The sequence below is a fragment of the Thamnophis sirtalis genome, unplaced genomic scaffold, assembly GCF_051295495.1.
Source record: "Thamnophis sirtalis isolate CommonGarterSnake01/CBP01778 unplaced genomic scaffold, rThaSir2_p1.2 scaffold_6, whole genome shotgun sequence".
NCBI lineage: Eukaryota > Metazoa > Chordata > Lepidosauria > Squamata > Natricidae > Thamnophis > Thamnophis sirtalis.
Window position 1 is genome coordinate 59,089,902 of NW_028261386.1, and position 23,996 is coordinate 59,113,897.

The 23,996-nt window shown below is 43.8% G+C and overlaps 1 protein-coding gene across 3 annotated transcripts in view; it reads right to left on the bottom strand.

Annotated features, from left to right (window-relative positions):
* TMEM63B (transmembrane protein 63B) overlaps window positions 1-23,973 on the bottom strand; it is a 91,440-nt gene extending 67,467 nt beyond the window's left edge. For 2 of the 3 annotated variants that reach the window (XM_087717943.1, XM_087717941.1), the window contains exon 1: window positions 23,836-23,972. The gene's annotated coding sequence lies outside the window, so the exon portion shown is untranslated. Of the gene's footprint in view, window positions 1-23,835 lie in introns of all 3 variants that reach the window. The other variant, XM_087717942.1, reaches the window with a different exon arrangement.
* Window positions 23,974-23,996: the final 23 nt, after the last annotated feature.

The window sequence follows — 23,996 nt, forward strand, 5'->3', positions numbered from 1 at the left end:
CAGCAATAAGACAGATAGATATGATTGCATTGCTGATAGGAGCTTCATTGGAAGCACTGAAGGACTAAAATTGGGATTTCCTGGAGAAGTGGTTCCTAAAAGAGTAAATTCCAACTTGATGGCACATAATCAAAAATAAGAGGAACAGAATGTTCCAAAATTGTTTGGACTACAACTGGCTTTGAATTCCAGTGGAATTCAAAGAGGACAATATGCCAAATGGAACCATATAACTCAGTGAAGTGCATTCGTTCAACATGTACACTATTCTGACTGGCCACCATAGAAATAAATATCAAAGATGTGATTGGGAAAATAAAGCCAACTTGTAAATACAGGAAAATTGATTTTTCTTAACATTTATTATTTATAAAGTAACAGTCAAATATCTTATTGATTCAGGTCAGAAATATCTCAGCAGAATTGTTGCACAATAGGAATGTTGTGCAGCAGGAATAATATGCTAGATTCTAAGCAATAAAACATTTCAGATTATTCTATTTAAGTTCTGTCCCTGGCATGCCATCAAATAATGCATATTCACCTCGATCTCATGAACTATTTCTGGTGTAGTCTTCAGGGCTGAACAAGACACCTGTGTTTATGACTGAAATACAAACATAGGGCTAGAGAAGAAAAATAAGGGTGCACTCATTTAAATATTAAATTTAATATTTAATATATAAAGTGAGACGCAGTGGCTCAGTGGCTAAAACGTCGAGCTTGTCGATTAGAAAGGTCGGCAGTTCAAATCCCTAGTGCCACATAACGGAGTGAGCTTCCATTACTTGTCCCAGCTTCTGCCAACCTACAATTTGAAAGCATGTAAAAATGCAAGTAGAAAAATAGGGAACACCTTTGGTGGGAAGGTAACAATGTTCTGTGCACCTTCGGTGTTTAGTCATGCTGGCTACATGACCATGGAGACGTCTTCGGACAGCACTGGCTCTTCAGCTTTGAAACAGAGAGGAGCACCCGCCCCCTAGAGTCAGGAACGACTAGCACATATGTGCGAGGGGAACATTTACCTTTAATATGTTAACTTTTATCCTGACTGTTTTATTGCCTGGGTTATACATTTTTACTTCAATGGCTTACAAAGAAATAGATTATAATGGAGATTACAAAGACTAATAAATGTTTATATGACAATTGCTTAAAAACAGATAACTACTGGGTACTTGCCAGTAATTTGGAAAATAAAAGGCATAAAATTTTGAACATATGAACTACTATTATTTTGGTTAGCACCAAGGAATTTCTATAACCAAAAGTTTTAGAGCTCGGTAATATATTCCTTGGTTCCTTGGCAAGCAACAATTAATTTATTGGTAAATTATTGGACAGCCAGTATTGCACAGAGAACAAAAAAGACTAAAATGGCTAAATTGGTTAGGCCTAAAAAAAAAAAAAAAAGAGAGAGATTCATTAAGCATTAGGGGAAGAAATAGAAGCATATATAGCAGGGGTGTCAAACTGGATTTCTTCAAGAACCAGACCAGCATTGTAGTTCTCCTCCATGGGCGAATGGGGGGGGGGAGACAGGACTGACGGCTCCTGCAGCACCCTGCTGGTCAAAACAAGACATCAGGGGGGGGGCTGCGTGCGCCCCCCCCCCGTGGCCCATTTTGGCTGGCAGAGTGCTGCAGGAGGCCATCCAGGCTGAAAATGGGGCACAGGGTGCTGCACAACCCCCCAGACTCCATTTTGGCTGCCAAAGGCACCGTATCCTTTGCTATTTCCAGATAGGCCCTGAAGTCTAGATTTAAGCACCCCGATATATGTGAGACTTCAAATGCTATATATTTGGAAGAACTGAAATAATTAGCAGACTTGCAAGGAATCTGAAGTTTCTGACATTTTGTATAAAATGTTATAATTACAGATAGTCCTTGACTTAAAACAGTTCATTTAGTGATGGTTGAAAGTTACAATGTCACAGAAAAAAGTGACTTATGACCGCTTTTCACACTTATGACCTTTCTGGCATCCACATGGTCACAGGACCAAAATTAAGACACTTGGCAATTAACTCATAACTTATAACAACTGTAGTTTGTTGGAGTCACGTGGTAACCTTTTGCGTCCTTCTGACACGCAAAGACAACGGGGTAGCCAGATTCACATAACAACTCTGCTAAGTTAACAACTACAATGATTCATTTAACAACTGTGGCAAGAAAGGTCGTATAATGGGGGCAAAACTCACTTAAGAAATGTCTTACTTAGCAACAGAAATTTTGGGCAGAATTGTGGTCATAAGTCAAGGATCAATTGCATACAGATATTATACACTGGATTGTTAATATATACATAGAATCTCAATCACCCCCCTCCCTCGACTCAGGATAATTAGACAAAAGCTTTACTGCAAACTTAAATAAACCACATCTCTGTTTTTCAGGCTATCAAACGGACAGAGTTTAAATCCTAGATCTCTTTTTGCAATCCTTCATGTTAATGGATGTTTTGTTGCACTTTTCCCGGATGAAATGCAAAAGACACTTGCAGAACATGGGCATAATTGCCTGGTTGGAGCCTCTTTCTTTCCTCTCTTGCCAGTTTCAGCCCTTAATACAACCAGCTTTATAGTTTCATTTCTCTTCCCTGCCCCCATCACTTCTATTTTGCATAAAGAGCTTAGAAGGTGTATTAATTTAAATATTATAATTACTAGTACATGGAAACACCAATACTATTGAATTTCTAGACTTCTTGAGCCAGTAAAACAGATTAAAAGGACAAATGAGTTAGATAAAACCTAGGTTATAAACTGTGGGGAGACCCTTTTATACAGGATTATTAGCAATTGACAATAATTATTTTTCACATAAATTCAAAATTTCTTTTTTAAACAAAAAAATCATATAATTCTGTATTTTGTTTTCTGGAATAAGTACCATTTAACTCAATGGGGAATAGTAAAATCCTCTGGGTCTGGTAAGCTCAGGAGACAAGACCCATTTGGATTTCTGGAAACAACTTTATTGCTAGAAAGACATTGTAAAGCGGCATTAAAAGCCTACCAAAGTTATTCTCCCACAGAATTTATATGTAGTGTAATTAAAGTGGTGTTACTCTAAATCTCTTAAGCTTCTGAGGTTCTTCTGTCTTTTCTGCAACAGCCTGGTTTCCTCTTTTAAATATCTTGCTGCTTCCTCTGGATTCTCAAGGACACTTAGGCTCTCAGTCCATACGGACCTACCACTGAAATGACACATACAGAATTGCATGTTATTATTTCACCACATAGCGAATGCCTTTAAACACTTAAAAATAATCTTCTCTCAAAATACCATACCTAGGTTTATGGACTGAAGAAACATTTAATAGCAATAGCACTTAGGCTTATATACCGCTTCATAGTGCTTTTACAGCCCTCTCTAAGCAGTTTACAGTCAGCATATTGCCCCCAACAATCTGGGTCCTCATTTTACCCACCTTGGAAGGATGGAAGGCTGAGTCAACCTTGGTGAGATTTGAACTGCCAAACTGCAGCTAGCAGTCAGCAGAAGTAGCCTGCAGTACTGCACTCTAACCACTGCACTACCTCGGCTCATAATCAATCATAACATTAAAATAAACATGATAGCTATGAGGCTTGTTAACATGCAACAAGATGGACAATGTCAATTGACAGGATTTTCTCAATGGCAGCATTTTATGGTGTAACATGTTAAGTACAATGTCAAAGAACTCAAGCAAACTGTTTTCTTACTTGAATCTTTAGGGAAAAATATCTAAATGGCTCTTATTTATACTTTCTTGCTCAGAAGAGATCTTGCAACATCTTTAATTGTTAATTGCACTTAGCGCAAGTAAAAAAAAGTTGGGGAATCTAAAATCTCAGAAGCACTTCTACTTCATGATATGCATTTGGGCTTTCCATGCAAAGCTGTTGATCATTCTGTTGTTATATAGCACAGTATCTTAGCAGGTCACTTGACCATCCCAATCAAAGATCCACTTAATGTCCTCCTCTTTAAAATTCCCTAAACATAGGGGAGTCTTCATTAAACATCTATTTAAACAGATCACAAGGGAGAATGCAGACATTGGTCCATCACCCTATATCACTAGTAACCATTTAAAAAACAGCTGATACATGATTTATTTCTCTGCTTATGTGGAAGCTCCAGTTGTATCTTAATTAGCCAGACCCCAAACAAGTAGACCAAATCATTCTTGCTCTGCAATACACAGCAAAATCCAGTAGTCATCACAGTTCTGAAATAGTCAGAGCAAACATGGATTTGCTCTAGGGAAAAACCAGCTTTACATCCTATGCATATCATAAGGGACAGCAAACATCAATGTTTCTCAATCCTGGCAACTTTGAATTGTGTGGATGTAGGTTTCCAGAAGTCCTCAGACAGCATTTAAACCATGAAATTGGATTAGGATTGGGAGGAGAAATATAGGTGTCTTCTCAGACATGGAAACAAAATTACCGTATTTTTTCGGAGTATAAGACGCACCTTTTTTCCTCAAAAAGGAGGCTGAAAATCTGGGTGCGTCTTATACATCGAATACAGCATTTTTTGCCTCCTGAAGCCCTTCCCCTTCACCAAAATGGCCGTGCCTAGCCTTATGGAGACTTTCAGACACCTCCTGAGGGCTGGGGAGGGCAGAAATGAGCAAAAAATGGCAGTTTTTTGCCCCGCCAGCCCCCAGCAGCACTCTATAAGCCTCTATAAGGTTATGCATGCAATTTTTTGACAAAAAAAGGCCCGTTTTTGCAAAAAAAAGAGGGCCATATTTTGCTCTTTTTTGCCCCCCACCTCCCCAAGAGCACTCTGCAAGCCCACCCCCCAAGGCTATTCATACCTTTTTTTTTGAAAAAAGGGCCCGTTTCTGCAAAAAAAATGGGCCGTTTTGGGAAGGTTTGCAAAGTGCAAAATCTTTTTTTTCCCTTTTGGAAAGCTCTTTAGTTAGAGTGATTGATGAGAATTACATTGATCAAGTGCTGTGCCAGCAGAAACAAGTCTTAGGTGCTGCAGGTTGTCAGTGATTTCCTTCTCCAGTACATGGATAAATACACCTGGAAACATCTACCTACCTTCCTACCCACCTACCGTATTTCTCTCTCTCTCTCTCTCTCTCTCTCTCTCTCCCTATCTACCTACCTACTTTTTTAAAAAAATTGCTTCTTCAAAATCTTGGTGAGTCTTATACTCCGGTGCATCTTATACTCCGAAAAATACGGTAGATGATTTTCGGCAAGGATAGACTTTGTTGTTCCACTTCTACCACACTGATTTCTAGGAAATTCATTTTGTGGATTTTTAATCCACAGTCTTAACTTAATAAAATCTTAATTTTATGTCATTTTCTGAGGTCTTTGAGTTTAAGCAGACCATTCCTAGAAGTGTTGTTTAAACTGCAACTACTGCACATGTAATTTTAAAAAGGATCCATTGGATGGCCTTTTTCTTTTAAAAATGGTGGTGCTCATTTATTTGTAAAGAAAATGGAAACTGAAATGAATGACTTACGTTCTCTTCAGCAGTGAAAATAAGAGAAAAATAAATGGATTGACTCCAAGTGTAAAATTAATTCACCACTCATTTGTTTTGAGCTGAAACCCTTGAACAGTCTCACAAGGCCATAAAAAGGTTACTGGGAAGGGGAAGGTATGTGAAGTGCAGAGCTTGTCAATATCTGATTAAGAACACATATTTCAAGTGGTGCATGAAGAAACAATGCAATTTTGGAATGACCTTTTTTTTTTTTTTTTTTTTTAGAATTAGAATTGATTTTATTTGTAGGCCGCCCTTTTCCCTGAGGGGACTCAGGGCGGCTCACAGAAACCAGGGAAGGGGGAATACAACTCTAAGACGACAACACATAATAAAATAGCAAACAACATGCATACAACATTCGGGCGGGGTAATGGTCCTTATCCCCAGGCCTGACGGGCGAGCCAGTTCTTCAAGGCTGTGCGGAAGGCCTGGACGGTGGAGAGGGTACGAATCTCTACGGGGAGCTCGTTCCAAAGGGTCGGGGCCGCTGCTGAGAAGGCCCTCCTCCTTGTAGTTGCCAGCCGACACTGGCTGGCCGATGGAATACGGAGGAGGCCTAACCTATGAGATCTTATAGGTCGTAGGGAGGTAATTGGCAGAAGGCGGTCTCTCAAGTATCCAGATCCACTGCCATGTAGGGCTTTATGGGTGATCAGTAGCACCTTGAAGCGCATCCGGAGATCGACAGGTAGCCAGCGCAGCTCGCGGAGGATAGGTGTAATGCGGGTGAATCGGGGTGCACCCGCGATCACTCGCGCGGCTGCGTTCTGCACTAGCTGAAGTCGCCGGATGCACCTCAAGGGCAGCCCCATGTAGAGCACGTTGCAGTATTCCAGCCTAGAAATCACGAGGGCCCGAGTGACTGTTGTGAGGGCCTCCCGGTTCAGGTAGGGACGCAACTGGCGCACCAGGCGTACCTGGGCGAATGCCCCCCTGGTCACAGCCGCTATATGATGGTCGAATGACAGCTGTGGATCCAGGAGGACTCCCAAGTTGCGAACCCTCTCTGAGGGGTGTAAAATTTGACCCCCCAGCCTGAGTGTTGGATTAGTGGCCAAATTTTTGGGAGGGAAACACAACAGCCACTCGGTCTTTTCTGGGTTGAGCACAAGCTTGTTAATCCTCATCCAGTCCATGACGGCTTCAAGCCCCCGGTCCATTACGTCAACCGCTTCATTGATTTGGCACGGGGCGGACAGATACAATTGAGTATCGTCCGCGTATTGATGGTATCTAATCCCGTGCCTACGGATGATCTCTCCCAGCGGTTTCATGTAAATGTTAAATAGTAGGGGGGATAAGACCGAACCCTGCGGCACCCCATATTTCAGGGGCCTTGGGGACGATCTCTGCCCTCCCACTAACACCGACTGCGACCTGTCCGAGAGGTAGGAGGAGAACCACCGTAACACGGTGCCTCCCACTCCCACCTCCCGCAGTCTTCGCAGAAGGATACCATGGTCGATGGTATCGAAAGCCGCTGAGAGGTCAAGGAGGACCAGGATGGAGGGATGTCCTTCATCTCTGGCTCTCCAAAGATCATCCATCAATGCGACCAAGGCGGTTTCAGTGCTGTAACCGGGTCTGAAGCCTGACTGGAAGGGGTCTAGGTAATCTGCTTCCTCCAAGGACCGTTGGAGCTGGAAGGCCACCACCTTCTCAACAACCTTCCCCAGAAAGGGGAGGTTGGAGACCGGGCGGTAGTTGTTAAGGACAGCTGGATCTAGGGATGGCTTCTTCAGAAGGGGTCTCACCACCGCCGCTTTTAGTGCGGCGGGGAAGTTCCCCTCCCGAAGAGAGGCGGTTACAACCGCCTGGATCCAGCCTCGTGTCACCTCACTGCAGTTAAAAACCAGCCATGAGGGACACGGATCCAGAGCACAGGTGGAGGAACTCACAGCTCTCATGGCCTTGTCCACATCCCCGGGGGTAACCTCCTGAAACTCAACCCAGAGCTGTTGAACTTGATCCCCCTGAGTCTCGGCTGGAACTGCGGGTGTGGAGTCCAAGTCCGTCCGAAACCGAGCAATTTTGTCCGCTAAGAATTGGGCATATTCTTCAGCTCTGCCCTGCAAGGGTTCCCCCGCCTCCCTTTTGTTCAATAGGGAGCGGGTTATCCTAAACAGGGCGGCTGGGCGGGACTCAGCGGATGCGACCAGGGAGGCTATATGTGATCTTTTGGCTGCCCTAAGTGCCCTAGTATATTCCCTGGTGCAGGTGGTTACCATTGCTCGGTTCGCTACGGACTTATCGGACCTCCAACGGTGCTCTAGGCATCTCCTCCGGCGCTTCATCTCCCGGAGCTCCTCGGTGAACCAAGGAGGTCTCCGGGATCCGCCGCCTCGGAGGGGCCGCAGTGGCGCAATCCGGTCGAGGGCCTCTGACGCTGCCGAATGCCACGCAGCAGCCAGAGTCTCTACCGGACTGTGGGCGAAAGTATCAGGAATAACCCCAAGCTCTGTCTGGAACCTTACTGGCTCCATAAGACGCCTGGGGCGGAACCACCTGGTCGGTTCCTCCTCCCTACAGTGGGGGTTTGGCCTCCGGAAGTCGAGCCTCAGTAGGCAATGGTCTGACCACGACAGGGGTATGATGTCACTCCCCCTCAGACCAAGATCACACATCCACTGCTCCGAGAGAAATACGAGGTCAAGCATGTGTCCCGCTGAATGGGTTGGGCCTCGGATTACTTGAGTCAAGCCCATGGCTGTCATGGAAGCCATGAACTCCTGCGCCCCATCAGAGTTTTCACCGAGCGACGGCAAATTAAAGTCCCCCAGGACCATCAACCTAGGGAACTCAATCGCCAGCTCGGCTACTGACTCGAGGAGCGAGGGGAGGGCTGCTGCAACGCTGTTGGGAGGCAGGTACGTTAGCAGCAAACCCACTTGACCCTTGAGGTCCAACTTTAACAGCAAAGACTCACACCCGACAATCTCCGGAGCAGGGACCCTACGAGGAACTAACGACTCCCGGATAACAACGGCCACACCTCCACCCCTTCCCTGGGCTCTCGGCTGATGCAGCACCTGAAATCCTTCTGGGCACAGTTCTACAAGGGGGACTCCTCCCTCTGGGCCCAGCCAGGTTTCAGTAATACATGCCAGGTCTGCCCTCTCGTCTAAAATTAAGTCCCGGACGAGAGGTGCTTTATGTACAACAGACCTGGCATTTAGCGACAACAGCCTGAGACCAGGGTCCTGATTACTTGCGCCATCTGGTCTTGGAGTGGGGCTCCTAGGGCCGGAAGGAGGGATCTCTGTGATGTAGCGAACCCTCCTTCCCCGGTAATGGCCTGCCCTAAAGTCCCCGCCGTATCTGCCCCTCCCTGTTACGACCGCAATACCCCGACCCTCTCCCGTGTCTCTGGTCCCCTCAGCCACCCCCATGGCCCCCGCAACTCCCGGCAGGTCCTCCGAATCATACATACTCAAACACTCCCCCAAACAGTCCCCACGTAAAAGTTAAAAAACACAAAATTTACAACAGTATGATCATAAAAAGTGGGACATTCAATCATCTCATACGTATCTCATACATAACCCATGCAAAGGAAGAAGAAAAAGATAAAAGAAAAAGAAATTATAAAATGCGCAAGTTCGTTAATTTAAAGTGCGAGTTCAGGCTTCCAGGGGTGGTCTCCCCAGTTCCACAATCCTCCTGTAAGCAAACAGGGGGCAGGGGTGGGGAGGCGATAAGGACGCCAAAGTACAATGCCACTGCCACCACGTTGATATTCTCCCCCTCGCCGCCGAACAGCTGGTACAAAAGATGCAGCCCGGAATCCGCCAGAGTCGCCCAAGCCTCCGTAATCCGAGGCTGCAGCGTCCTGACGGCCCAAAGATAGTCCTGGGGATGGGTGCACAGTCGTGGGTCGCTCCCATCGCAAGCCAGCATAGCTAGAAAATGGAACAAGCGACGGAGCCCCCACAGAGCGCCACCGCCATTTCCAATCCACAGTTCTACTCCAGAGGTAGTCCCTAGCGCCAGCTGATCTATTTTTGGCTCCCTGGGTCTTAGGCTTTCCGGGTAAGTTATTTGTATTATATTTTAGAGATGTTGGAGATGTTGCTCGTGATTTTTCCAGCATTTCGTCGGCAGGCTGCCCTACAAGCTGCCTTGCCTCCCCAGCCTCGTTCGAGTCACCCACCTCCTTTAATAACAGTAATCCTCCGGAAGCAGTAAACACCAGGGTCCTCTCGGTCAGCAGAGGGAATAGGGCCAAGGCTAGGACCGTAAAAGTTCGCAAAACGCTGGTCCGGAGTTGTTTGTCAATGCCTGAGACGCCTAGGTCCAAAAAACGCCGAAGCGGAGCCTTCAGCGAAGCGCCGCCATTTCCGCCCGCCCAACAGCTGCAAAGCACACTCGAAGCTCTCTCCGGCCGGTCGAAGCTCTCTCCGGCCAGCTGGCTCTCAGACCGCGGCCAGCGTCGGACCCCCAAGAAGTCGTTCGTACCCTGGCCTCCCAAACGCTCTCCAAACGCTCTCCGACTCTCCGAACGCTCGGAACGCTCTCCGATGCCCTCCAAGGCCAGCTGGGTCATCAGCTGGGTCGCGGCGTCTTCCGAGCGGCTCCCGGGCGGCGTCGGCGTCTTTCTCAAAGAGCAGCCTTGGAGAGCAATATCTCTCCAGTCTGCTGCCAGCGCCAGGCCCCCGAGGAAATTGCTCAGACCCTGGCCTCTCTCCAGTTCAATTTCTGAGGCCAATTTCTCCCTTTTTTGGCTGTTTTGGCTGTTTTCCCTGTACGGACGCCAGAGCGGTGGACTCGGCAGACATGTTCCTCGCACATGACCTTGTTTCAACGTATAGACAAAATCAAAGAGTCTGTATGCTTATATGAATGACTTCCTAGATATTTTTACTGAACAGACTGGTCATTATACTTTGACAATCTTTGGTTTCAGATGAAACTGTGTTTTATCTACAATCTCTGTCCTTCCAAGTTAAACTGTTCCATCTATGAGATTAAAGGGATATTCTTCACAAATGTTCCGCTACCATCTTTGATCAAACAGATTTTGTAAGTTTTATATGATCTTTTATAGACATACATACACAATTAATCTCCAGCTGAATATAAGAATAGTGGCAACTGCATTGATCATACATTATATTCTCTCTCAATTCTACTTTTTGCTTGAAAAATGAAACAAGGAAGAGTTACTAAGTCTGGTCAATAGATTCTCCTTTAACCAGGAAACTCTTTCGATGGTAACCCAGACAAAGTAGCCATTTTCTTGGGTCACGTGATAGAGCATATGGACCGAGTTGGCCATTTGTACACCTCACAATGGGCCATAGTGATGGCCATTGCAGGGGTCTTGGAGGGAGGGGCTGCAGACTAGGCTGCGGACCTCTACAGCGAACACAGTCCAGAGTTGAGGCATTGTGGTCTCTTTTTGGATGCCCTCCAAGAACGGTTTGAGGATCCGACCTGGGTACAAAGGATTGAAGGGGAGTTGATGGCATTACGCCAGAAGGGCTGACTGATTATATACAGGATTTCCAGCGGTTGTTGGGAAAACTAAGAGGCTGGCCAGAGAGACTGTTAGCATATCAGTTTAAGACCGGCTTAGATAGATCAATGTGGCAGGCATGGGTATATTGAGGCCTAAAGCCCCGCCTGTGGTCCTGGTATCAAGCTGCTACAGAACTAGAAGCGGAGTTGAGGGACCTTAGACCCAGAGACGAGGGAAATGCTAGACCATGCCATTTCCTCGACCATACAGTGAGCCGTTCTCCGGGATCCTTGACATTGGTGGCAAGGTCAACGGAAAAGACAGAACAAACAGACCTCCCATTATATGTTTCTGGTGTGGAAAACCCGGGCACAGAGCAGTGGACTGCAACACGATGACCCCAGCTGCACAGCCTAAGCCAGTCCAGGCGAGTTCGGTTCCACCTAGTACGGCCCGGAAAACCATGAGGAAAATGCCAGAGAAATCTCGGGACATTCAGCAAGCTGCCACTGAAAACTCCACAGTGGGGGCTGATGACTCTCGAGATCTAGCATATGCAAGTCCTGCAGCGGAAGGGTGCGAAACTGATGAAGAGGCTGAAAATGACCCTATGGTAAGTAGGCCAATAAAACCCTTCTGGGTGCCTGTTATCATCACTGCTCAGAGGCATCAGATTTATGATGCCTTAATTGATTCTGGGAGTATTCATTGCCTCATAAGTCTAAGCACAGTGAAGGAGCTGGGGATAAAAGTTCAAAACCTGTCTCGTCCCCTACGGTTTGAACAAGTAGATGGGTCAGTGTTGGGTGGGGCACCAGCTACCCAGATTACAGAGAAAATCAGACTCTAGCTTGGGGGCCATGGGGAGTTAATGCAGTTTATCGTAGTGCCATGAATGATGGAAACTGTTGATATCTATTAGAGATTCACCAGAGCCACTTAGGACTACTTAGGCTGTAGAATTTCCAAGGCAGGAATAGAAATGGATCCGGCAAAGATACAGGCGGTAATAAGACTGGCAGGCTCCAAGAACTCGGAAACAATTACAGAGCTTCTTGGAGTTTGCCAACTTCTACCATCAGTTCATACCATCATTTGCCAAGGTGACTTTACCCCTTACTGACCTATTGAAAACAAGACACCTTGCCGGAAAGCCTCGTCCAAGTCAACCCTTACAGTGGGATCTGGTTTGTTCAAAAGCATTTGAAACATTGAAGGGATTGGTCGCACATGAGCCAATATTGACACATCCTGATCCAGCCAGGAAATTTATAGTGCAGGCAGATGTTAGCAATGTAGCAGTAGGAGCTGTCTTACTCCAACTAAATGAAAAAGGAGAACTGCAGCCATGTGCCTATACCTCCCGCAAACTAAGTGACACAGAACAACGATGGGCTATATGGGAAAAGGAGGCTTTTGCGGTGCGATGGGCGCTGCTTACATGGAGGCATTTACTTGAGGGGGCTATGATCCCCTTCAAGGTATGGACTGACTACAAGAACCTGGAGGCTCTACAATCTCCCTGGAAGCTGTTGCCCAAGCAAGTACGATGGGCTCTCTACTTCTGTAGGTTTAACTTCCAACTGAAATATATTCCTGGAGGGCGAAATTTTATGGCAGATGCTTTGTCATGGAAGCCACAATTTAATAGTGGTTGAGAACAGACCTTCCAGCCTATGTTTCCCCAGTCGGTGAATATAGCTTTAGCGGCCAGCAGTCAGGGCAGAAAGCCTCCAGTTGATATCTATTAGAGATGCACTTCCACTAGACCCTTGGTTCCAGGTGAATCAGCAGACTCTAACCAAAAGAGATGGTTTAGCCTGGAAAGGGCCAAAAATATATGTTCCAACAGAACAACGGATAGCAGTTTTACAGCGTTGTCATGATGCACGGGTAGCAGGACATTATGGATTCCTGAAAACACTGCATTTGATGAATTGGCAGTTTTGGTGTCCAAAGATGAAGCGGGATATTGAGGAATATGTTTGGGGTTGTAACGTTTGTGCAACTATGAAAAGCCGGCCAGGAAATCCACCTGGCTTGTTACAACAAGTAGCAAAGCCCACTCGGACCTGGGAAGACATAGCAATGGATTTCATTGTGGAGCTGCCAGAGAGTAGGGGGAATACCATTATCTGGATAGTAGTTGATTTGTTCTCAAAACAGGCTCATTTCATTGCCTGTCCAGGGCTTCTGTCAGCTAAAAAATTGGCCAAACTATTCCTAGTACATATTTATTGTTTGCATGGTGTACCTAAATGTATAATTTCAGATCGTGGGGTACAGTTTACTGCTCAATTTTGGCGCAGCTTCCTGAAGAGGGTGGGGTCCTTTCAGGATTTGAGTTCTGCGTTCCATCCGGCTACCAACGGCACAGCAGAGAGAACTAATGCTGCAGTGGAATCTCCATTGTTATGTGCATTACCAGCAAACTGACTGGGCGTGTCTACTGCCATTTGCTGAAGTTGCACATAACAATGCAGTGCATAGTAGTACTGGGTATACCCCCTACCGTATTGTGAATGGGTTTGATTTCATGGCTATACCTGAATGTCCTCAAGCCACTGCTGATCATGGAACTATAAAGGAATGGATAGACTACATGCATCCAGTGTGGGAAAATGTCCAAAAAGCATTGTGGGTTGCAGCAGACACGTACAAGAGACACACTGACAATAAACGCAGTCCCCAACCAACGTTTTGGGTTGGGGATAAGGTATTGTTATCTAGCAAGTATATACACCTTAAAGTGCACTGCCGTAAGCTGGGTCTCAAGTTCATAAGTCCATTCCCAAGCTGCATCCCATGTTGGGGAAAACCCACCCAGTGTTTCACAGCAGTTTACTCAAATTGGTGACCACCCCTGGGCTACGTAATCTTCCAACACTACTGTCTCCGGTGCAGTTTGATGGTGAACGCCATTATGAAATTGAACAGATAGTAGATTCCCATCGTTGTCATGGCACTTTACAGTGCCCTGATACCCTGATAAACCTATAGAGGATACTACTAATAGCGCTTTTTGTCTTCCAGAATCCCCTGGTAGGGGGGCGGCATGTCAGCCCTCAGGCTGCCATCCAAGGGGAACCTGTCCATCACCATGCCCGCTCGGACATGCTTACACACCACTAACACTGCCACATTGATGTTGCCTTTCTGATGTCGATTGAGCCGGTAGCTGCATGTGGCTCTTCTTCTCGGGTGCAACTGCCTACTCTGATGTAACTCTTCTACTCGGGTGCAACTGCCTACTCTGATTAACTCTTTTGCTCGGATGCGGTTAACCAGGAAAGAGGCTGAGTGATGACACTGAGTGGGGGTGTGGCTGAGAGTGTGATTCATGGTGATTGGTGATGGATTAGTGCTGGTTATCATGTAGTTTCTTAGATAGAGATAAAAGTCTTTCACCAAACAAACTGAATCTCTGTTTGTATGCAACGTGAACGCCGGATTATTTTCAACACGCAGAGTGGCTTTCATTGCCTCTACTATCTGTAGCATATTGTTTTATAGTCTATGAAGGATTTATTTTGTTTCTTCCCTGTTTATCTTTATTGGCTTCTCCTTTTTCTTCAACAGAACAAGGCTGACAGAGCAAGCTCATGGCTTTGGAAGAACCTTCAGTTTACGGTTCAATAAATCAATAAATCTCTCAAAACACTGAGATATAGTTACTAATGTTGATGGTTCTTATTTTAGAATATTAAGTGCCTGGCTGTTTCATCCTCAGGATCAGGTCTTATAATTATCTCTGCTGAATGAAGAAGGTAAATTGTTGCCCGGAACAGCTGAGCTAAAGACCAAGTACACTACAGCATTTTAGACCAGGGAGGCTGCAAGAGATCATGGAATAGCTTGATAAGGGACAATCATCACATACTTCAGAGAAGTTTTGTTTTTCTGCTGAGATTGATGGATCATAGTTCAATATCTCCCCTTGCCCCTTTGAAGTGCTGAGATAAACTACATTATGCCTTAGTACCATGATGACAAACCTATGGCACACATGCCAGAGGTGGCACGCAGTTCCCTCTCTTATAGCATGTGAGCTGTTGCCCCACTTTAGCTCCGCCGCACATGTGGGGGGCTGCACATGCATGCACAAGGGTGGCAGGGCACATGCAAGGGTTGCGGGTTTTGTGTGTGCATGCATGTGCAGGGCATGTGGGGGGGACCATGCACACATGCACTTGTGCAGGGCTGCACGGGCATTGCATTTTAGGAGTTTGGGCGGGCACACACGCATCCTCCCTTCATTCTGAATACTATTTATGCATTCTTAACATTTTTTTCTGGTTTGAGACATTTACAAATCCAGAACAGAATTTATACTTTAATTATTTCTCTTTGATAAAGACACATTTATTCTTGGGGTGGGGTTAGGGTAACAAAGAGATGATAGTAGGTCCTCGCAGCTGTGGTACAAGTTGGTTCCCCCCGCCTTAGTTTTGCTAGGAAATTGACAACTATATAGCCAGTAAATCAACTTCTCCTTTGGATTTGGCTCTCCTATCTTCATAAACGGTGACCACCATTCCTTTTCTTTATCCATTCTCCTTCCCTGAAATCAGTGTTTTTCTAACTAGTCAACTTTAAGATATATGTTCTTTAACTCCCAGAATTCTGGCAACTGAAGTCCACATGTATTAAGGTTGACAAATTTGAAAACATAAACTTATATGTTCATTGGTTACTTATGTCCAATATAATTTTCTTTACTTCTTGGGAATGCCATTGTCTGAGATGTTTACTGGGATACCATGGCACCATAGTAATAAATAAAGCAACTGTTCTTCTCATGGTGTGGGGAGAAACAAAAGTTACTTGATAAGGAAGCTGCACTTTGTAACTGATGTTTTTCATTGATCAATTTCAAGCATGTCAAGGATACTAAAAATTTCCAATCAAACAGTGGCTTAATATCTATAGCATTCTCCAGTGGCTGATCAAGACTTTCCCATGAATTTGTGAATGCAAGACGATTGTCAGGCCCAAAGGACTGCCTTAGGCTGATTTATCCTGAATCTTATGAAGGAGCCTTCCCTGAGTGAAGCTTTTACATTTATGGCATCAAGAACCAGTAGCAAATTCCATAGGAATAATTCTTTTTCCAATTTAAGAGAACCTTAGCTCCTGTAGCCTACTCCTGTCATAATATTGAGTACGGTAGTTCTTTGGTTTATCTGCAACCCCAGTTCCAACCACTTAGAGATAAAAGGAGCCAAACTATCACCCCGAGCCCTTTCAACTGGACAAAAATAAAATACCTTATTTTTTGGAGTATGACGCACAAAGATTTTTAAGAGGCAAATTTAAAAAGAGTTTTTGCACACCTCCCCAAAGCGGCCTGTTTTTCGCAAAAATGGGCCTGTTTTCCCCCACTCTAAAAAGGGCATGAATAGCCTTTAAGAGGCTTGTCAAGTATTTTGTCAAAAAAAAAAAAAAATGGCATGCATAGCCTGTAGGAGGCTTATAGAGTGCTCCTGTGGGCTGGGCAAAATTGTGCAAAAATGGCCTGTTTTTCCCTTATTTCTCCCTTTCCCAGCCCCCAAGAGCACTCTGAAAGCTTTCTAAAGGGTATGCATGGCCATTTTGGTGAAGTGGGTGGAGTTTCAAGAGGCAAAAATGCTGTATTCAATGTATAAGACATACCCAGATTTTCACCCTCTTTTTTGAGGGAAAAAAGGTGCGTTTTATACTCCAAAAAATACGGTAAGCAACACATTGCAATGCTGAAAATGAGTCATTTTTTAATGCCGATTTTGAGGAACAAGATGTATGAGTTGTTCAAGGAGTAGTTTGCAGGTTAGAGAAGCTCACAGACAGCATCCTCTTCCCCTAATGACTTTCAAGAACTTCACACAGACCGACAGACCTAAGAAATGCAAACCTAGAAATGCAATCCCTGGTGATCCTACCATCTTTGAAAAACACCCAGAGGCAAAGAGGCATTGCTGGATGCTTGCGGGCCCGGTTGTTTGCTGCCACATTTCACAAATGAAAAAAAAAAGAGCAGATTTGAAGGTAGAATTCTATGCTTTCTCACATTAACATTTGCTTAGTAAAATACTAATGCAAATCTAGACCAGGGATGGAGAAAATACCAAGATTGTGGCTGTATTTATGGTTCCTTATTAAAATTGGAGAGGCAGTGAACTGCTATGGGGCATTCCAAATAGGAACACACATAGACAGACATGAGATTTGGTTTAGCTTAAGCCTTTAAAACAATGCTGATCAACAAGGTAGAACAATTTCAAATTAGGGAAAGATGGCTGTGGACACAATTGTCAGAATCCTTCTAGCAACTCTGCCTACTAAGAAATACGCCTCCTCCCCATGGCAGGAGTGTTACTGAAACAGCCTGTCTCAGCCTTTCCCTACACAGGTATGATTGGCTGTTCAGACAGGGTACACCAGGTTAGACATCTCATCTCGTAGGTGGGGTGTTTGAGTAGAGTTGTAAAGTTGCTCACACAATGCGAGCAAGTAGACTGGCAGCTGGCAACCTCCGCCAAGTGTTTGAGCTTAGCCAATGGCACAGGGTACACTGATACAGGAGATGAGTTGAACAAATGTCAGGCTAGGGTTCCATTTATCCTAGGACCTAAAGGATCCCAGAAAGGATCAGATGATTCATTTCCCTAGATCTTTACTATTTTTTCATATATATAATTCATTATTAAATAGCAAATGACATATACACTTACATTTAAATGCGTAGAAGCTAGAACCATTGCTTTTTCACTAAAAGGAGACCAGGGTAGGAGAGTTAAACTGGAGAGTATACTGGCAAAGATTGGGCACAGTGCAGCAGCGGTGGGTTGCACATTTTATTACCACTGGTTCGCCCTGCGTGCGCCCACCTGCTTCATGCACACACATGTGTGAAGCATGTGTGCATCTTCCACACATGCGCCCAGCCTTCCATGCATGCACTTTGCTTGCATACCTTCTGTGCATGTGCCCAGCCTCAAAAACATGCCTAAATAGGACAGCATAGAGCCAGGATGGGCGGGTGGGCCAACCTGCGATTTCTACTACTGGTTCGGGTGAACCAATGGTGGGATTCAAATAATTTAACAACCGGTTCTCTGTCCTAATGACCATGTGGGTAGGCATGGCTTAGTGGTCATGTGACCGTGTGGGTGTGGCGAACTCAACATTACTCAGGTCGTTAGGCACTTTGCCTTAGCTGTTACAATGTAATAAGGGTTAACCGGAGAGGCAGTTTCTGTAAGCAGGGCAATAAAGATTAAACTAGAAACAACACCAGAATGTTTCCTTCCTGCCTTCCTTACAGGATTAGCCCTGTAAAGTGGAAAAAAACAAAATGAGATTTCTTCCAACAATTGGTTCTCTGAACCTCTTAGAAAGTTAAGAACCGGTTCTCCTGAAGAGGTGTGAACTGGCTGAATCCCACCACTGGGGTGAACTGTTCCTAACTGGCTGAATACCACCGTTGCAGTACAATGAAAATATGTTATATATAAATAGTGAGAGATTTCACATATAAAATTAAATCATTGCTTAATTGTGCTTTAATCAAATAACTCACAAAGTTCATGTTAACATGCTAAAGCTATAAATCACTTGGTTTATGGATCAAAATACATTAAGTCAAAACCAAACAAGGCAGATTATACCCCTAGTGAAATAGGGGAATCAGATTAGTGTTTCCAAATTACATCATAAAGTTATTTCATAAAGATCATTTTGAATCAACAATGTGGATAACATCAGCGTTCTGAATCTGGATATATTAGTTATGCCTGTATTTTTCTTACAACAAAATAATGTAATTTTTGTGTAAACATTCATACAAAGTTCAAATGTATTACAAATCTAACCTATAACTAATATTATGTATTCTGAGGAATATCTAATAATTAATGGACTTCACAATATAAAAAGCAGTATTTTAAATTTCTGATTCAAATCTAATTAGTAATGAAATCATCAGATATTGCTTTGCTATTATGTCATTCTCTGCCTTAAATGTTCATATCCCCTCAGGATTATTAGTTTAACAAAAGATATGAATTATAACTTTGGGTATTGGGTAGCATATAGTAATGCATTGTTCAAGTTCCTTAGAAGAAAGGGTCCAAAGAGGAAATTTAGTAACATTTTGCCCACATCTACCATAACCTCCCATCCCTTAGCAGCTATAGTATAAAATCCTAAAGAGATGCACTTGGGGGACAAACACCATTGAGCTCATTGGAAATTATATCTAAACAGATGTGTGTATCATTGCCCTGAATTTCCTTCAAATAAGTAACAAGATAATTGTGTATTTCTCTACATCAAATATTAGATATGAATTACTGGAAGGAATTGGTGACAAAACATTATGTTTTGCCTGCTTTATACTAGCAAAGGTTTTTTTTTAAGCTACTATGAAGATCTTTAATTCTTTATTATCTTATTGTTGTCCTAGTTCCCTTCTTTAATCTAGACTGGCAGCTGTTAATCCATTGAATAACAAGCTAGCAATTCTAATCTACAGTATTTATTGGAAGAAAGGTAATAAAGAGTTACAACACAAGAAATCCAACCAGTCCCTTATTTTCAAATGAGGCACACATACACACACACATGTATGAGATTTTATGGCAGCACAACTCTTGCCAATATCTTCCATTTTGAGAAAGTTGTGTACTTGTCTGCCTATCTTCCCTTTTTTCGTAACTGCTAGTGTTTTTTTATTAGCATAATAAATAACTCTCACATCTTTTCATTGGTGACTAATGTGATTTTTATTGCTATATAGCACTATATTGTTCCATGTTTACAGTTTTGACAGCTATTGGAAATAAATAAATAGAAGCAATAAGTTTACATTATTTCCTCTCTTAAACAAAATTAGCACAGTTGTATCTTAATATATACTAGCAAATTGATTTCTCAATTAAGAGACATTCAAGAGTTCCAGATATAGCATATTTAAGGAAATTACAGATCAAGAACAAGTTCCAATGGATAATTTTGAAATTAGTTTGAAAGGGGATTTAAATGTGACAAGGAGTGAGAAGGACACGGATACATAAATGGAACTGATGGCTGACTAAAAGCAATTACAAACATTGATTCAGAAAATTGATTTGGATAACTTTTTTCTAACTGGATATACAAAAGAGTGCTGTTAAGCTGTTGAAGGACTTTATTAGAAGTGAAAAATAGAAGTACAAACTTCACTTCCTGGATGTACAAAAGAAATATGTGAAAACTTTGAAAGATTTTTGGTTGGAAGATGAACAGAAACTTAACTCTAGGACTCTTTTTGAAGGGGTTAAAAATTAAGATTCTTAAAAACTGAAGGAAGAAATACAAGATTGGGTTATTTGATTGGAGCTAAAAGAAACAATTATATGTGATTGCTTTTATTGAACTTTTTTTTTGCCGACAAAGAATTAACAAAATATTTGGATTTTTTAAATTTAAATAAGCTATGGGAAAAATAGACTGTATTTACAGATGGTGATAAGCCCTATTAAAATTGCCTTTACTTGCTGGGATAAAGGGGGGAGTTAGTTGCTATTTTTCATTTTCCTTTTTGTTCTTTTCTGTTTTTTCACTTTTTTTGTATTTTACTATATTTTCCAGCTTGTATTTGATTCTCTTCATTAGTATTTTTTAATAAAATCATTGTGGGGGGGGGGGAATCTTATCTTTGTTCCCAGTCTCATTTTACAGATGTTAAGAACTGAATACACTTCACTGAAGTTGTAATGGATAGAGAACAAGCTATTCAGAGATCATATCAATTCCTATGCTGTGTAACAATAAGCAGAGCACAAATGGGATGGGGGGGGGGGAGAACCCCTAAATTCAAACCCAAGAGTTACTGTGCCAATTCATTTTTTCTGTCTTTAGCTACAATATAACTGCATTTCAGCACTCAACAGCAGATGGCAATATTTGGCTCAGTTTATCTGAATTTAGAATTTAGTTCTTGATTGGAGACACTGCAGGGAATTCCATAGCTGAAAGCTAGTTTGGAAAGAGACAAAGGGAAAAAAATCCCAGAAGGCCATGGCAAGTCATTTCTATACTGCTGCCAAGAAAACAGCAGGGATGTGCCCACCAGGCTCCCAGGAGCCAAGCCTGACTCAAAGGAATCTGTTGATGCCATACAGTCTACGGTTGAAACTCACATCTGGATAAGGTTAACTAGCAACCTGAAAGCTTCAATGAGAAGAGAAAAAAAAATCTCTGGAGCAGTAGCATTAAAATTCCATGAACTTGGGCGGCCTTGTGAAGGTCAGTATTTCCTAGCTTAACTTCACCTCTTTCATGAGAATTCAATGCCTTCCTTTACATTTAAGGTTTACATTTGCAGCAGGAGAATGCGCTTTCTTGCAATGGCAAGCAATGGACACCAATCTTCTACCAAAATGCTCATGTAACTTTTGTGCATTTAGAAGCCAGTCATTGGTTAAAATGACATCAAGGCAAATAACATAGCCCAGATCCTTCCTAAGGGCTGTCCCATGCCAAAAATATGTATTACTTGCTCAGAATTTTAGAGTAAAATATCTGTTCTAACCCACTGACTGCTAGCCTCAACATACATTACTTTATTTACCTTTCAGTCTGCCCCATCAATTCTATACAATCAGTTAGTGATTTATCATCAGGTGTTGACACACTGAAACCCAGGCACACCCACATTAGTAGACCCTGACTAAGTTTAAGCCAATAACTAGAACAAATGAAAACAAGGAGTTTTGGAAACCATGGCAAAAAATCCCCACTATGATCAGGAATGGAATCTCTCTATATTTTCCTTCCCACTTGCAGCTTGCTATTCAAGAAAATATAATCAGAGCAGAAGCAGAAGTGGTCTGAAGAAGATGCTCAAAGTGGTTACTGGAGTGGAGGGAGGAAAGAAGAAATTAACTGAAGGGAGAAGGAAATATCAGGCAAAACAAGCCAGTAGAAAAGCCAATAATAATAATAAAGTTTACCAGAACTAATCCATATTAAAACATCTTTCCATACGCTTACAATTTAGTCTTAGAATTGGTTTGTAGACTTAGATCTTACAAGAAGGGGAGCAGTATTATATTATTGCAAAATTTGGAGACGGTTTCACAGCTTTCCTCAAGCCTTCCCTATGATATGCTGGACTTCAACTTCTACACAGGTAGTCCTTGATTTATAACAGTGTGCTTAGTGACTGTTCAAAGTTACAAGGGCATTGAAAAAAAGTGACTTATGACCATTTTCCACACTTATGACTGTTGCAACATTCCCACGGTCATGTGATTTACATTTGGATGCTAAACAACTGACTCACATTTATGACAGTTCCAGCGTCCCAGGGTCATGTGATCCCTCTTTTGGCAACATTGACAAGCAACATCAATGGGAAAATCAGATTCACTTAACAACCGTGTAACAACCGTGTTACTAATTTAACAACTGTGGTAATTCACTTAACAAATATGGCAAGAAAAGTTATAAAATGGGACAAAACTCACTTAACAAATTTCTCACTTAACAACATAAATTTTGAGATCAATTGTGGTCAGATGTTGAAGACATAATTCCCAGCCAACAGGCCAGACAGAATGGAGTTGTGCAGAGCAGTCACCAGATATTAAGCCAGGGAGGGCTTTTAGTCCGGCAAAGGTAGGAAAAGATGTTTTGACTGACAGCAACAAGTCAATTACTCTTCCTCCTCCAAGAAAATATATCTTCTTGGAAAAGACAGAAAGCTTCTATTGTGGTGTAAAGGGGGAGGTGCAGATGGTGACTAGGAACTGATTTGGTTTTCTCCCTGCCTGCTGCTTTTGTGGCCTAATTCTCCGAAGCACCTGGTCCGTTTTCCCAAAAGCTGCAGCAAAATCTTCCCAAACAAAAGCCGCATGAAAGAGGCAACTTGCTCTCTCATAGGCTCGCTTCTACTTTCCTTCCTGGCTCTATTTATCGCATGCCCAAGGATGAGGGGGGAGTGACTGCAGCATCGCGGACCAACATCATCACGATCACACCATCCAGAGTGGAAACAGCAACAAAGAAGCAGCCAGCCTTCTTTCTCTTCTCCGTGCCATCTTGATCTAGATACCTGTGCCTTATCTACGTACGCAGCATCAACAGATCCACGCAGGATCACCTCGGGATCGGGAGGGGGAAAACAAATAAAATAAAACCAAGGCCACGACCTTCCGCTGACAAAAAATATAAAGCAAACCAAAACCATCTCGTCCTCCTCTCCTTTTCCCCACTGACATTGGGAAGGAAATCCCAGAAACGCGGAACGAAATGCAGCAACTACAGCCACGGTGGTTTTTTTTTTTAGGGCGGGAGGAAGCGAGGAAGGAAACTGCGTCCGAACCCAGCAGGGGAGAAAATTGAGTCCCAGCAAAACGGGAGAAACGCAGCGGGGAGACGAGGGAGCCGTCGATCCTGCCGCAGGGCTCCGCAAAGGGACTGAAGCAGACGCGTAGAGGGCGAGAGGCAGCGCCAGCCACTCGCCGCCACCTCTGCATGCGAGTGCCTGCGCCAGATCGCCCGGAATCCCGAGAGCAGCAACGCCGCCGCCGCCGCCGCTTCCATTGTTCTAGGGCAAGGCAGAGAGGGAGGGAACAAGCAAAAGCCCAGCCGCAGATCTCTCCCGGGTAAACAGATTCCGAGTTGGAGAAGGAAGCCCTCGGGAAAACACGGGAAAGCCACCCCCGCCCCCAGTTCCCAAGGATTCCTGGTGGGGGGTGACCCAGCTTCCCTTGTGTAAATAGGATTTTGGAGTTGTTGTTATCGCTGCGGGTGGTTGGGTGGATGGGGGTGGGGACATGGGAAGGGAAGCGATATTGCAATGGAACTCGGAGTAACAACCAGGTGGCTTACCCAGCGTCCAAGGTAGAGTCCCTCCGCTTCGCCCCGCAGCCTCCGCTTCCCTCCGCTCCTCCAGCGCACTCAGCTCTACTTAGCTACGGTCCCCTTTTTTTTCTTAAATGAAAACGCCTTTCGCCTCCTTGGATTGGCTCACGCCTCCCTGCCCCAGGTTC